At 46.6% G+C, this 14,296-nt stretch overlaps 1 protein-coding gene across 4 annotated transcripts in view; it reads left to right on the top strand.

Moving 5' to 3' along the window:
- The window catches only part of TTBK2 (tau tubulin kinase 2), a 106,310-nt gene that overhangs the window by 7,250 nt on the left and 84,764 nt on the right, over positions 1 to 14,296 (top strand). The window contains exon 1 of one of the 4 annotated variants that reach the window (XM_056547111.1): positions 10,227 to 10,368. The exons of the other annotated variants lie outside the window; for them this stretch is intronic. The gene's annotated coding sequence lies outside the window, so the exon portion shown is untranslated. Of the gene's footprint in view, positions 1 to 10,226; positions 10,369 to 14,296 lie in introns of those variants that run through there. 4 annotated transcript variants of the gene reach the window in all.

Here is a 14,296-nt window from a genome sequence, read left to right on the forward strand (position 1 = left end):
AAAACTTTAAACACATTAGCCATTTCGGTAGAGGGATCCGGAATGTACCGGTCAAAACAGCTGGAGTTCCAGCGGCCTAGCTTCTTAATGATGTGAGCTGGGACATCATGTTTGGAGGCTGCGGAGGCCGCTCCGATCCTGAATGAGTGTCCTGAGATGACAGCGGGATCATGACCTAGCATGATGACTAGGGAGCGGACGTATCTGGTAAACTGGGAGGAAGACAGAGCATGCCCAGCCACCGGGAGGAGCGGACTGTCCGCTGCTTGCCCGGACAGTATTGAGAGGAGGTCGGTGAGAGACGAGACTGGGCACCACTGATGTGAGGTGGGGAAATATCTGATGGATGCTCCCCATCTGCAGGTTTTGGTGGACGGAAGGGTGAAAGTGAAACCTAGCCTGTTGGATGATAGCTGGCTCAGGGTCGGCCCGGGTGCTCGGCAGCCAGTGCGCGTGAACTCCCCCGGTCTAAGGAAGCCGTAAAAAGCAAGGTGTATGGCAGCTTTGATGACCGTGCTGAGGTGAAAACCAAAAGGGTGCGTGTCCAGTAAGGAAGACATGGCCCGGAAAAGATCCCCCGTGACCGGTAAGCGAGAAAGAGATTTGGGGTGCGACAAGACTGAAATGCCCTTGAGTGCTGCTTTGATCGGATGAGCAGAGAGTAGAGAAGAGGCGTGAGGGTGCGAGAGTGACCTGTGGTGTTGAAGACCTGTTAAGTGAAGTTTGATGGTGTTCTGGGATAAGTGTAAAGAAGAATGGTAAAAACCAACAAAAGCTAGGGCAGAGTGTAAAGTGATTGTGGGGGAAAGCCCTAAGCCCTGCATGAAGGAGGAGAAAACCGCCAAAGCGGTATCATAAGCCCGGATCGTGCTAGGAGCTAAAGACTTCTTGATTAGAGTGTTGGCAATGGAGACGTATCTGGCTAGTCCGTCAGCAGTTGTTGGAACGGAGGCACCGGGACTCCGACCCGGTCTTCGTCTGGTTGTACCTGAAAAAACACACCGAATTTAGCCCGAGAGAGTGCATCAGCCGCCAAGTTCTTCCTACCTTCTATGTGCTCGATCAAAAAATGGAAATTGTGCTGGAGAGACAACAGAATGAACCTCCTGACAAAGCGCATTATGTGGGGGGACCTAGAGCGTCCTCTGTTGAGAATGTCGACTGTAGCGGAATTATCGCACAGAAATCGAACTGTGGAGTTAGCCCAGGAGTTTCCCCAGACAGCAGCGGCGGCTACGATGGGAAATGTTTCAAACAGGGCTGAAGTTACTGTGAAGTCAGGAATGTTGCGGATCTCAGCTGGCCAGGGGCCGGCTAACCATTTGTTCCCGAAAATGGCTGCGAAGCCAACCGATGAGGCATCGGACACTATAGTCGGGGACCCGTCTGATAAAGGGGTAACGAAGAGACACCGTTCCAGCTCTCCAAGAAGTGATCCCACATGAGTAGGTCAGCCATCGCCTCATTGTTGATGTGGATGACCTGCCTCTGACCCGATACTGAAGGGAGAAGGTCCAAAAGTCTGGATATGAAGGCTCTCCCCTGCGGTATGATCCTCATAGCGAAAGCCATCATGCCCAGGAGGCTCTGGAGTTCGACCCTGGTTACTGTGCGACTCCTGGATAGGTTGTGTATCATCTCCCGGGTTCTGACTAGTTTCTCCTGGGGAAGCCTAGCCTGCATGTTTACAGTGTCTAGGATGACGCCCAAGAACACCAGTTGCCTGACGGGGCCCTCCGTCTTGTGAGGTGCCACTGGGACCCCGATTTCCTTGAACAGAGACAGTAGTGAAGTGAGGTTGAGAGGAGCGAGACTAGGATGTTCGAGTAGTAAGAAGTCATCCAGGTAATGTATGACGTGCTGGCAGTCAGCCACGTTCTGGAGTGCCCAATGCAGTGCTGTGGCTAGTTGGTCAAAGAGCCAGGGGCTGCTCTTTGCCCCGAACGTGAGCTTAACTGCGAAATAATACTTGTCCAGCCATTGCCAGAGGTCTTGTCTGATCGGGAGTAGTTTGAAAGCGTCGGTTATGTCCGCTTTGGACAACCAAGTGTTTCTCCCTAACTGTAGGATGATCTGTATGGCTCGGTCAATAGTAGCATATTTCATGGAGAACTCGTCGGAGGGGATTAAAGCATTGATGCTGGGAATGATGGAGGAATAAGGCGCTGAGAGGTCAGGGACTGCTACGTCGCTCCTGGAGAGTTCCATTAGGTCTAGCCTCGACTTGAAACCTGACACCGTCGTAAGCACCTCAGTCATCATAGTGTGAAGCTGAGACAAGGAGGCGCTTGAAACTTGATCCTGGGCCGCAGCCTGGCTACCCCGGGGGGCTTGGTCAGCATTCAGCAAGTTGAATAACTCGCCCTTCCTAGCTGAGGCCGGAAAGGGGACACCCCTCCTTCTCAACTCTTCCATTAGCCTGGGGATGGTCCAGGACCTGTATGAGGGCAAGCTGCCTCGGTCCGAGGCCCTGGCAGGAGTCTCAGGAACAGAGAGTGCCTCCTCGATATCCGCTGGCTGAGACATGCTGCTGGCAACCTGTCCGGGCCATAGAAGGGTGCCGGCAAGAATAAGAGGAAAAGAGAACAATAAAAAATGACTAGTGAAAAAAAAATATATATATATATATATACCCTCCCTATATATGTATATATACTCTCTGTACACAGGTTTTTGTTTTTTTTTTGTCCCAAAAATTTTTTTTTTTTTTTTTCCGTTCTCCTGGCTACAGGAGGGAACTGACCTGCTGAATTTCCTGAAAAGCTTCCAACACCGGGAGTACTGACCGCACGGTAATGGCTTCCAGCTGTGGATATTTAAGGAAAAGATTAATTACACATGAATGTGACCGACCGAAAAGGCGTGATGGAGGAAAGTGTGATACTGAAACTGAGGCTAAATGTATGCTGTTGCGCTGAACAAGAGTCAGAACAGCATACGCAGAGGACCCCACTGAAGATGAGTCAGACGCAGGTGATCCTCTGCCTATGAGTGATGTCGAGTCGTTCTGAAGATGAGTCAGAAATAACCATGTCGTCAAGCCCCAACTGAAATTGAGTCAGGCTGGGGCCGATTGACGTGAGTGTGGTGACGCACGTGGCTCTGAAGACGTGTCAGTAGCAGCGTCCTAACCGGTGGCGGGAGTGCTCGTGACTGCGTAAATGTACGGGATGAGTATGGAGTGATAGACGGGGGGAGAACATACGGTTCCCCTCTCTAATATTGATTCTGTAAGTACCTCAACTGAAAGCTGTATGAGATGTATACGGGAATACGGACACAATCCGACCACCTGGTACCCTGTGGAGCAAGCAAAACGTGATGAGGCAGGAAGCACCCTGACTGACCGTGACTGCCAACGTTGACGAGCCACCGGCCGTCAAGCTACATATATGTATACAGTGACATCAAGCAAACAAGTTCCGTGCCGTAGTGGTGACAAGCAGCTCCCAACCCCGCTCCCTTGACACCCCCTCCCCCTGGCAACCAGGACCCGCTGGGCCTGGCGACTCCTGCCATGTGCCCACCTTGTATGTGAAAACGGGGGGGGGGGGGGGGCTGGAGCAGTGGTGGGAAAGAGTCGCTGCCCCCTGGAGAAATCCGGCGTGATTAGTAGGGCCTACGTGCCACTGGAGGGAAGCTGTGGCCTCCGTGCGTGGCTTTAACTGAAAACCGAATCGACCCCCCCCCCCCCCCAGCCGAGCGGCGACGGGGAGCGGGACTGTATTGCGGGTCCTGGGAAACCCCTCCCCTATGGCCGGGGCCGTTTTTGTGTGGAGGCCGTCAGCGGCAGCGTCCTCCGGCTGAGCAATGGCAGTGCCGCGGCGCCAGACGACGCCGTCACTGAACCCCGCCCCCCCGGGCCAGAAGCCCCGCCCAGCCAGCGCACGAGGCAGGAGATGGCGTGGAAGCGGGGCACCAGGCCCGGACGGAGTGGCCGGGCCGACAAGCGGCGGCGACGCGGCTGAACCAGGGAGGTCCCCCACCCACACCCGGAAGCGCAACACCGGGGAGAACGCCGCAGTGCAGAGCCCGACAACCCGTTCCCCCCCCCCCCCCCCCCGGCCAGCCGAGCGAGTGCTGACAGCCGGCAGGAGAGGACGGGCCGCGCGACACGCAGGAGCAGCGCTCCCCCAGAGCGGCAGGTGGCAGGCGGGTAACCGGTACCGGGGCCTGGGCCTGCGGCAGGAATGATACTTACCGACCTGAAACACGAAACACGAAATAACTGCAACCCACTGCAAACAACTGACACCTCCGAGACGTACGCCCTAACACGGTATCCTGCAAGAGAAATACCGCCCATGAGTCATACGCCCCTACCTGAGGGAGAGGGGAGTTTATATACCCCACGCCACTCCCACAAATGCAGCCAATTAGGCTTTTTATATATATATATATATATATATATATATATATTATAATATATATGTGTGTGTGTGTGTATCTATCTCTATCACCTGGCTCCAGAAAGTTGAACAGATTTGTAAATTACTTCTATTAAAAAATCTTAATCCTTTCAGTACTTATGAGATGATGAAGTTGAGTTTTTCTTTTCTGTCTAAGTGCTCTCTGATGACACGTGTCTCGGGAACTGTCCAGAGTAGAAGCAAAGGCCCATAGCAAACCTCTTCTACTCTGTGCAGTTCCTTAAACAAGCAGAGATGTCAGCAGAGAGCACTTTTTTCATATCAACTGGCTCCAGAAAGTTGTAAACAGATTTGTAACTTCTATTAAAACATCTTAATCCTTCCAATAATTATCAGCTGCTGAAGTTGAGTTGTTTTCTGTCTGGCAACATTGCTCTCTGCTGACATCTCTGCTTGTCTTGGGAACTGCACAGAGTAGACGAGGTTTGCTATGGGGATTTGCTTCTAAACTGGGCGGTTCCCGAGACACGTGTCATCAGAGAGCACTTAGTCAGGAAAGAACAACTCAACTTCATCAGCTCATAAGTACTGAAAGGATTAAGATTTTTTTAATCAAAATAATTTACAAATCTGTTTAATTTTCTTGATCCAGTTGATCTAAAAAAAAAAAAAATAAAAAAAAAAATAAGGCTTTTTTTCCTTGAATACCCCTTTTAACTTGTCACGCCAGGTTCAGATTACATCCTGGAATTAGAGAGGTTATCCAGTGAAAAAACAATATTTTTCATATCAACTGGCTCCAGAAAGTTAAACAGATTTTTATATTACTTCTATTAAAAAAAATCTTAATCCTACCAGTACTTATCAGCTGCTGAAGTTATTTTCTGTCTGATCACAGTGCTCTCTGCAGACACCTCTGTCTCTCAGGTACTGTCCAAAGCAGGAGAGGTTTGCTATGGGGATTTGCTCCTACTCTGGACAGTTCCTGAGACAGACAGAGGTGTCAGCAGAGAGCACTGTTGTCAGATAGAAATGAACAACTCAACTTCAGCAGCTGATAAGTACTGATAGGATTAAGATTTTTTATTAGAAGTAATTAACAAATCTGTTTGACTTTCTGGAGCCAATTGATATGAAAAATATAGTTTTTTCACTGGAATACCCCCCTTTTTTTTTTTTTATAAAGGCCAATACTACCACGATGCCTTCGTGTGTCCTGTTCCCGGTGCGACCCTCTTCCTGCTACCTGGGCCCGATACGTCACACTGCATCTCAGAAGATTGCTGGCAGCTGCAGTGTCCCACCTCGTACCAGTGATCGGCTGGGGGGCAGTTGGACATATTGGGCCCTGCTTTGGATCTACTTCCTGGTGCCCGGGCCCGATATGTCATAATGCCACTTAGCAAATCGCTACACCGACAACGATTCGCTAAGTTGCAGCAGGAAGTGTTGGGCCTGGGTGCAGGGTAGCGCCGTGGCCATGGCCTAACTTATTGTTTTCAACACAGGGTGCCTCCTGCTGTTTCACCACTACAACTCCCAGCATGCCCTGACGTCAGGGCAAGCTGGGAGTTGTAGTGGTGAAACAGCTGGAGGCACCCTGTATAGGTGAACTAAGGGCGGAAGTTGGCCCCCCCAGCAGGCATCAGTGATGTTGCGCCTGCTGGGGAAGTCTGCCTGGTAAGTTAGCACACTACTAGGCAGACAAAAAGGCAATTTTTATATAGTAAAAACAATTTTTTTAAAGGCAGGGAGGGGGTTAGGGATAGATGGGCAATCATCAGGGACAGAAGAAAAAAAAAGGGTGGTGGGAGCTACCTTTTAAGTTATTTAACAAAACAAAGAAATGGTGGGAATACTTTCAAATTGTACTGTAGTCTATCTGCTTTTGACCCATAACTCCTAAATGGCACTTCTCCTGTACAAGTGGATTTTCCCATGGATCCTGCCAGTATTGGCCATTTCTGAACTCTCTTTCAGGGTACATGCATTAGTGATGGCTTTGTTTTTGCCTGGTGTTGCAATGATGGTTTGGACAAGGTTTTATGAAGCCATTTTCACAGTGTAGTTTAAAAAAAAAAAATTTCCATGCATTCTACAATTTAATAGACAAAATGCCCCATATATGTCTCTTTTTTTGTTTGTTAGAAAAGCAACATGGAAAAAATAAAGCTGCACACACCATAAATGAATACCTACATAAATAACTATGTTTCAGGTTTGTGACCTCCAGATAACACCTATTCCCCTTTCATTCTTGTATTTTCGGGGTTTTCTGTCGCTCTATACATTTTGTGTCCACCTTTCCCCATTACTGCGTCTTGTAATCATAATGGTTCTGTAATAAAATGATCTTTCTATGAATATTACATTTGATTACAGTAATTATTTGGCGGTGTCCTCCACCTACGTTAATGCTTGTTGCTAGGCAATGACCAGAACATATTAGTCCCATGTTAAGCAACTACAGTGTGTATACAAAAATAAAATATTGGGAAGTCCTTCAGACACGTTTTATTCCGGAATCCATCATGCATAGATGGTCATACAGAGTATAAACAGTGCGTTTCATCTCTGAATCTTCACAGCAGTGACGGTGGTGTTAGACAGCAGTTCCCATGAAATTTCTTGGCCGTGAACTACGCATAAAGATGGCCAATCGATGGGGTTCGTCTTGTTGCAGCCTGGTTAAAATGGACTCTCTCTATGGACACCGTGATCATAGAGGCTCTGTTATTCATTGTGCAGGAGTTTACAGTGAGGCTATGTTCACACGATGGAATTTCCGTGCAGAATTAAACATCAGAATTCCACACTGAGAATCCGGTGCAGCAGAGTCCTGTTGATTTCTATGGGATTCTTCTGCACTGTTCACATGGCCGATTCACTGAGTCCGTCAATGAGATGGCGCATTTCCAATCGGTCCTAGCGCAGGCATGTTCTGACGTTGCTTCGCTGTCTGCGGAATGTCCGCACTGAGAATTTCCGTGCAGACATTCCATCATCTGAACTTAGCCCTAAAGGAGATCTCCAGTCGGCAAGGTGTTTGAATTCTATGTTTTTTTTTTTGTTTTTTTTAATCTGGAGCCATGAAAAATAGATCATAAATCAAATTTTAAAGGTGATGTCTCAGAATAAGCTGCTCTGTGTGTGTTCATGAGGCATTGCACTATTTCTGGCCTTTATATACCTTGTATATGGCATTTTTCTCCAGTTATCGCGGTTCATGTTCCATCACTAATTAAAGGGGTACTCCGGTGGTTAAGATTTTTGGCTATATTGCATATATTTGGCTTCTTTTAATGTTCATGTTTTTTTGCAACTGACATGTATTTCTATGTAGTCCCTGTTGTGTGTGTGTGTGTATGCTAGTATTTACAAACCGGTGTGCCTCCAGCTGTTGCAAAACTACAACTCCAGCATGCCTGGACAGACTTTGGGCATGCTGGGAGTTGTAGTTTTGCAACGGCTGGAGGCACACTGGTTGGGAAACACTGTCCTAGCTTATTCAGCATAAACATCATGTTACACCAGTGTTTCCAAACCAGTGTGCCTCCAGCTGTTGTAAAACTACAACTCCCAGCATTCCCTGACTGTCTTTGGGCATGCTGGGAGTTGGTTTTGCAACAGCTGGAGGCACACTGATTGGGAAACACTGGCCTAGCCTATTCAGTATATTACAAACAAAGTGCATTGTTTCTCAACCAGGGTGTTTTCAGCTGTATCAAAACTACAACTCCCAGCATGCCCGGACAGCTTTTGGCAACACCTGAGGCACCCTGGTTGGGAAACACTGGTGAATGCCCTATAGAGGTGTGGTGAACTACAACCCCCAGGAGATTACAGAGGCAGCATGCTGGTGTTACACCACAGACTGAAGACTCCTGAATGACACATGATGGGAGTTGTAGTCCCTTTTGTGTGTGTATCCCAACCAGGGCTGATTTTATATTAGTGTGCTGTGTATAAGGGGGACGACCCGGGAAAACAGTAGGGTGGGTGAAAGGCGGAACAAAAAAAAGGAGCCGCCCCAAACCAGCAAGGCATGTGGCATGCTGGGATTTGTAGTTTTCAGCACAGCAAGAAACAGGAAATAGAAGCAAAGATAGGAAAACAAAGGGGGGCGGGATAAAAAGACAACAAAGAATGGAAATAGCGTTTCCTAAACAACAAGAATAGAAATGAAACAAAACAAATAGGGTAAGTCACAAACGGAAAAACACGTTGACCCCTTTAACAACTATCCCAAGGTAGTAGGTGAAGACTCTCTGCTATGATGTCTCCCATACACTGCACACACATAGAAGAAGGGATCTTGCTTCCCAATATTTCTGAAGCAAATTCTGTAATGCAGCAGCTTGGGGGAACTTACAACACAAAGCAGCATAAACTGTGAATCCAACACCGGCGCAGTGCTATGTTTGGGGGGTGCATGGGGCCCCAATCCCCAAGTGCCCCTCCCCCCAGAAATCTGTAGTCTGTCCTGTCAAAAACGCGCAGTTCAACTGAGAAGGGGTTAGAAAGTACTGCTATTGGTGGAAGAGGACATTACTGTTCAGCTGCTAAGTAAGAGTAGGAATGGGGACAGTACTGCTGCCAGGGAGAGGGTGGGAATTGGTACAGTAATGCTACCAGTAGTGTGGCACTGTGGTATTTCCTACTGCTCGAGGTATCTTCTATGGCACTGTGCTGTTAGTGCTGCTGGGAAGGTATTTTCTTCTGTACAGTGCAAGGGTTTTTTGGTCTGTACCATGGTTTTTGTTTTGCAGTACTGGAGAGTTTTGTATTTCTAGGTGTTATTATGTGCACTGCATGGTGGTATTTGGTTAGCACCGATGGGGGTAATTTGTTCATTGCTTGGCAGTATTTAGTGCTGAGCAGTATTATTTGTTCACCTCCAAGGTATTGGTATAAAATGTTTGGGAAACCCTGGTATATAGTACATGACTTTGTATTTGTACAGTATTTATTCAGGTGGACCCCCAATTTGAATCTTTTCCCAGGGCCACATTTTGTGTGAGATGAGATGTAACACTTTAAAGATCTGTGATCAGCAGACCTGTGTCTCTTTGCCTCTGTGTGTCTCTCTCCTATTAAAGGGGTAGTCCACTGGTGAAAAACTTATCCCCTATCCTAAGGATAGGGGATATGTTTGAGATCGCGGGGGGTCCGGCTGCTGGGGCCCCCTGCGATCTCTCTGTACGGGGCCCTGGCTCTCTGGCCAGATAGCGGGTGTCGACCCCCGCACGAAGCGGTGGCCGACACGCCCCCTCGATACATCTCAATGGCAGAGCCTGAGATTGCCATTGAGAGTTGTATTGAGGGGGCGTGTCGGGCGCCGCTTCGTGCAGAGGTTGACACGCCCCCTTCCCGCGGGCTGTCGGGGCTCCGTACAGGAGATCGCAGGGGGCCCCAGCAGTCGGACCCCCCCGCGATCTGCAACTTATCCCCTATCCTTAAGATAGGGGATAAGTTGTTCACCATTGAGTCACCACTGGACTACTCCTTTAACTTCTTCTTCCCCTCCCTTCTCCATAGACTTCTGAGAAGTATGTAACGTGATCTTTCAGTGAGCTTTTCAAGATGGATGTTTAGCAGTTTTTCAGAGGGAATTCCTTTAGGAGAGTGATAGAGAAGGAAAGAACCTTAGGGCTCATTTTTCTAATACGATCTTGAAGGATTCTTGCATCCACTTGTACTTTTGATCTATTCTTAACCCTGTGTTATATATGTGTAAGCATGTATTCAAATTTTCTTCATGTAAAGTATGTGGATATCTGTTCTTTAGCTGGTGATCTGGAAGTGGACAGTTCTTTACCCAATGAAAATACTGTGAATTTCTTGTCCTATACATAGGCGAGCAGTGAAGCCTGGCATTTAATGTTGGCAAAGGATGAAGTGACCTTGAAAGTCAGCACAGTATATGTCAGCAGCGTAGTCACCGGCATTGCTGATCTTCAGAGAAGCATCATTTTGTGGAATAGCCTAAGATTACGGTGTCAGTGATGATTTCCGCTGCCAAATATCTGACATACTTTCTGTCACTTAAGACATTTTTCATTTCTGTAAACAGAAAATTGTTGTGGCTTTTCTATTTATTTGGGTGGTGGTGAACAACACTATACAGTGCTATACAAGCATGCTCCATAATAGGAGTGACTATGGCCCACTCCACACTAGTGCCCAGACTAGCATGTCTCACAGTATTAATAAATGTTCTCCTTGGGAGTACCGATTCTCATTGAGAAGAGATTCAGTAGTGTATGGAGGCTCCCTTTCAGGCAATGCTTCATAGGAAAATAGAATGTAAATTTAGCTCTCATCCATAATGGCAGAAAACGATCTCTTACTATCCTGATCCAGTCAGTTCTGAGTGATCAGATGACATGCTGCTCATAGGATTCTGTAGAGAAGGTAGTAGGTTGGCTGCAGAGTGGGACAGAGACGCCTAAAGGAAGCCAAACCAGAAGCAGATCCGAAAGAAAGTTATCCATCTGTAGAATACTGTTTTTTGGCGTTCTTGCCCTATTTCAGTACAGAGCAGTGTACTGGTTGGCTAGAGAGGTACCTTAGACTCGGATAGTTATTGAGTCTCGTGAGGAGACTATGCGTGATCTTCTTGATTTCATGTTCGATATGATAATAGATTTAACCAAGAAATGGATGGCATGGCAGCAACAATCCTAGAAAAGGGTTATCCATTTTAGGCAACTTCTTCTTCTTCTTCTATGTTAAAGCCAGGGCTTGACAAATCCTTGGCGCCAGTTCTTGGTGGTGCCAGGGATTTTGTCATCCCTTTCCAAAAGGGAGCTGCTCATCTTTAAAAATGTTACTTACCTCAGTCTCTGTTCCCACGATGATCCCCCGTTCTGCCTGCGATCGGTTCTTCGGTGTTACATTAGCAGCCAATGTCAAGTGACCACAGCAGCCAATCAGCGGCTTCGGCCATCACGCTCTTTCCTCAGGAGTTCGTAGCTTGACCGCTGAGGCTGTTGATTGGCTACGGCAGTCACTTGACATTTGCTAATGTAACACCAGAGTGACAACCAGAGGCAGAACGGAGCAACAGAGGTGAAAGGAAGTAAAATATTATTATTTTAAAGATGAGGAGGCAGCAATGACTGTGACATACAAAGGGGAAATTAAGGGACACTAATAATTAAAAATATGACGTCAAGTTGTGTGACATGCAGCATCCTGGTTCCTAATTTCTTTTGGCTTCTATATTCTTAAATGGGCATTATCATTTTTTAATATTTAATAAAGAATATGGCTCCTGAAAATCCCACCACTAGGTGTCGCCAAACCTACTGGAAAAGTAAAGTCCGGCAGGAGCATCAGGCTTGTCCATGAATCATGAACAAGAGATGACTCCTGGACAAGGCTGCATCAGCAGACAACAGAGTAACATATACTATTTATTTTGTGGGATCTGACAGGTACGCTGTAACAAATTTGTCAAGCCCTGTGTTTAAAAGCGTTCAGACCAGGATTCTGTGGGGGGAGACTTATCATTGCCTTCCTGACATTTTATTGGCTTAAATTTTGTTCAGTTTTGGCGCAGGTAGTTGTTGCAGAAAAATTTTGCACAATTTCAAAATGCACAACTTTGGCAAAAGTGACTGTGAAATGCAGAGCTTCATTCTTATCTGTGCAGTGGGCGAGATTTATGAACTGCGTCTTTTTAAAAGGGCGCAAAAATATTGTGCAAACGTTAAAAAGAAAGCAAATTTATACCACCTCTGTCTTGCCTTAGAAAATGACGACATCCTACAGCAAGTTCTGAGATTTTTCATTTGTGCAAAAAAAGAAAAGCTTCATAAGATAAACTTTTACCGGTGCTCATGTCGTATGTAAATTAGCTTTTTCCAGTAACATAGGGGTACTTTGCATACTAATTTTCATATGCCATGAGCTTTGTTAAAGGAGTACTCCAGTGGCCAGCGTTTGGAACATTTAGTTCCGAACGCTGTGTGTGCTGCAGAGGTTGGCCAGGCCCCTCGTGATGTCTCGCCATGCCCCCTCAATGCAAGTCTATAGGAGGGGGTGTGGCAGCCGTGAGGCGTGACTTCAGGAGGGGGCATGGCCGACCTCTGCAGCGCACACACAGCGTTCAGATCTAAATGTTCCGAACGCTGGCCAGTGGAGTACTCCTTTAAAGTTTTATTTTATGCAGCTTGTCCCATCGCGTTCTACATATAGAGACCTGGTCAGAACTCTATTGATAAGTTACCTTTAGGGTCTATTCACACGTACAGTATTCTGCAGCAGAAAATCCTGCACATCACACGTACAGTTTTCTGTGCAGATTTGAATAGACCATTAATAGGAATGTGAACACCTTATAGATAAGGACAGTGCTTTGTGTGCCACAGCTTGTTCACTCCAGCGCAGCTAATAGACCCTGTCAGCTCTGTCTTCTGACAGGAGAGGATAGATAAAGATGCACATAGCCTTTAGTTAGATTCTGCAGTATACTGTGGTAACATAGTGGAGCCGAGGCTAATTATAAATTAGGAGTATATTACTCGAGCTTCAGACGTAATAAGGTCTGTGCCATCCTTGACTTCGACTTGCTGGAGGCATTGGGGGCATTTCCTCTGTCAAAGACAACAAAAGCGTTTTTTCGGAGACTCTCCATGAGTACACTTGTCTTTTGTGATATAAGGTTGTTTTTTATTATTATTATTATTATTATTATTTTTTTAACTATTGAAAGCTCTCAATAACCCTACATCACAGACTAAGGGGTTAACAATAATCTTATTGCCAAACACCATTTCCTGCACCAACTCTGACTTGTTTCCCAAACCATCTTATGATGAACACTTCCTTGACCTGTCTCTTGTAATATAGTTAAATTGTACCTTTCATATCTCAGAAACAAAATGCTTATATAGGTTACTTACTAGGTCATACAGATGCTTTACATATCGTTTATATGTTTTAGCTTCTTTTGCCTCAAAAATCCCTCTGTTTTACTACTCACTCATTCTGACATCCATTGCTTAGTAAGGGGTATGTCTGAGGCAAGCACTGAGCCTCCCCTCACTCACCATACATTCACTTCCTGCCTGAGTCTGCTGTGCTGGGTCTCTTCATCCAAATACTGCAGACTGCTCTGTAACCCCCTTCTGTATGGTTTTTGTCCAGGAGTCTGATAGACAGGACAGGTGTGAGCACAATGAAGTGCTCATCTGGCCGTCACTTACTGGACTTTGTCCCTGCCTGTGCTTCAGCTGGGACAAAGATGCTGCTGCAGCGGGACAGGATTATGTTCTGGATGGTATGGGGACCCCTAGTGGTCTTTTATGCCATGATTTCTATAAAAAGGAGAGAACATTTTTTTTTTTAGTGAAGTAATAAAGGTTAATGTTTGGCCAAGATGTTCAACTTAAAAGTAAAAACTTCTTGAATCTGACAGTGCCCATTTAAAGGGGTATTCCAGTATTTTTCTTCAGCCTTTGAGCCCAGGATGCCAAGTTATAATACTGTGTAATATACTTTTAATACCTCGGTGCACCTTTTTGTCCTGTTTTCATTAGCTGTAGTGCAAGTCCTTTTTTATTTTACTTTTCTCTCTAGCCTTTCTAAGTCATAAGTCACATGGCCTCCAGGGGGTGTAGCTATGCTGCAGTGGGCATGTGGATATCATGACTTAAAGGAAAGCTGTCACCAAATTCGCACTAACCAGAGGTACTGGCTGGTAGTGCGGGGGACGCTGATCAATATGACACCTACCATGCCCGGATCCGCCCCGCCGTTTGCCTGATATATTCATTTATTTAGATATGCAAATCATTTTCTAACTGGCACGGGCGGAGTTCCTGGCGTCATCTGACACTGACGTCACCGCCACTCGGCCCACAGCACCGCCCGGCTTATGCATATTCATGCCCTCCCTCTGTTTCTCCCTATCCTCCCCG

The sequence above is a fragment of the Hyla sarda genome, chromosome 11 (genome assembly GCF_029499605.1).
Source record: "Hyla sarda isolate aHylSar1 chromosome 11, aHylSar1.hap1, whole genome shotgun sequence".
Taxonomy (NCBI): Eukaryota; Metazoa; Chordata; class Amphibia; order Anura; family Hylidae; genus Hyla; species Hyla sarda.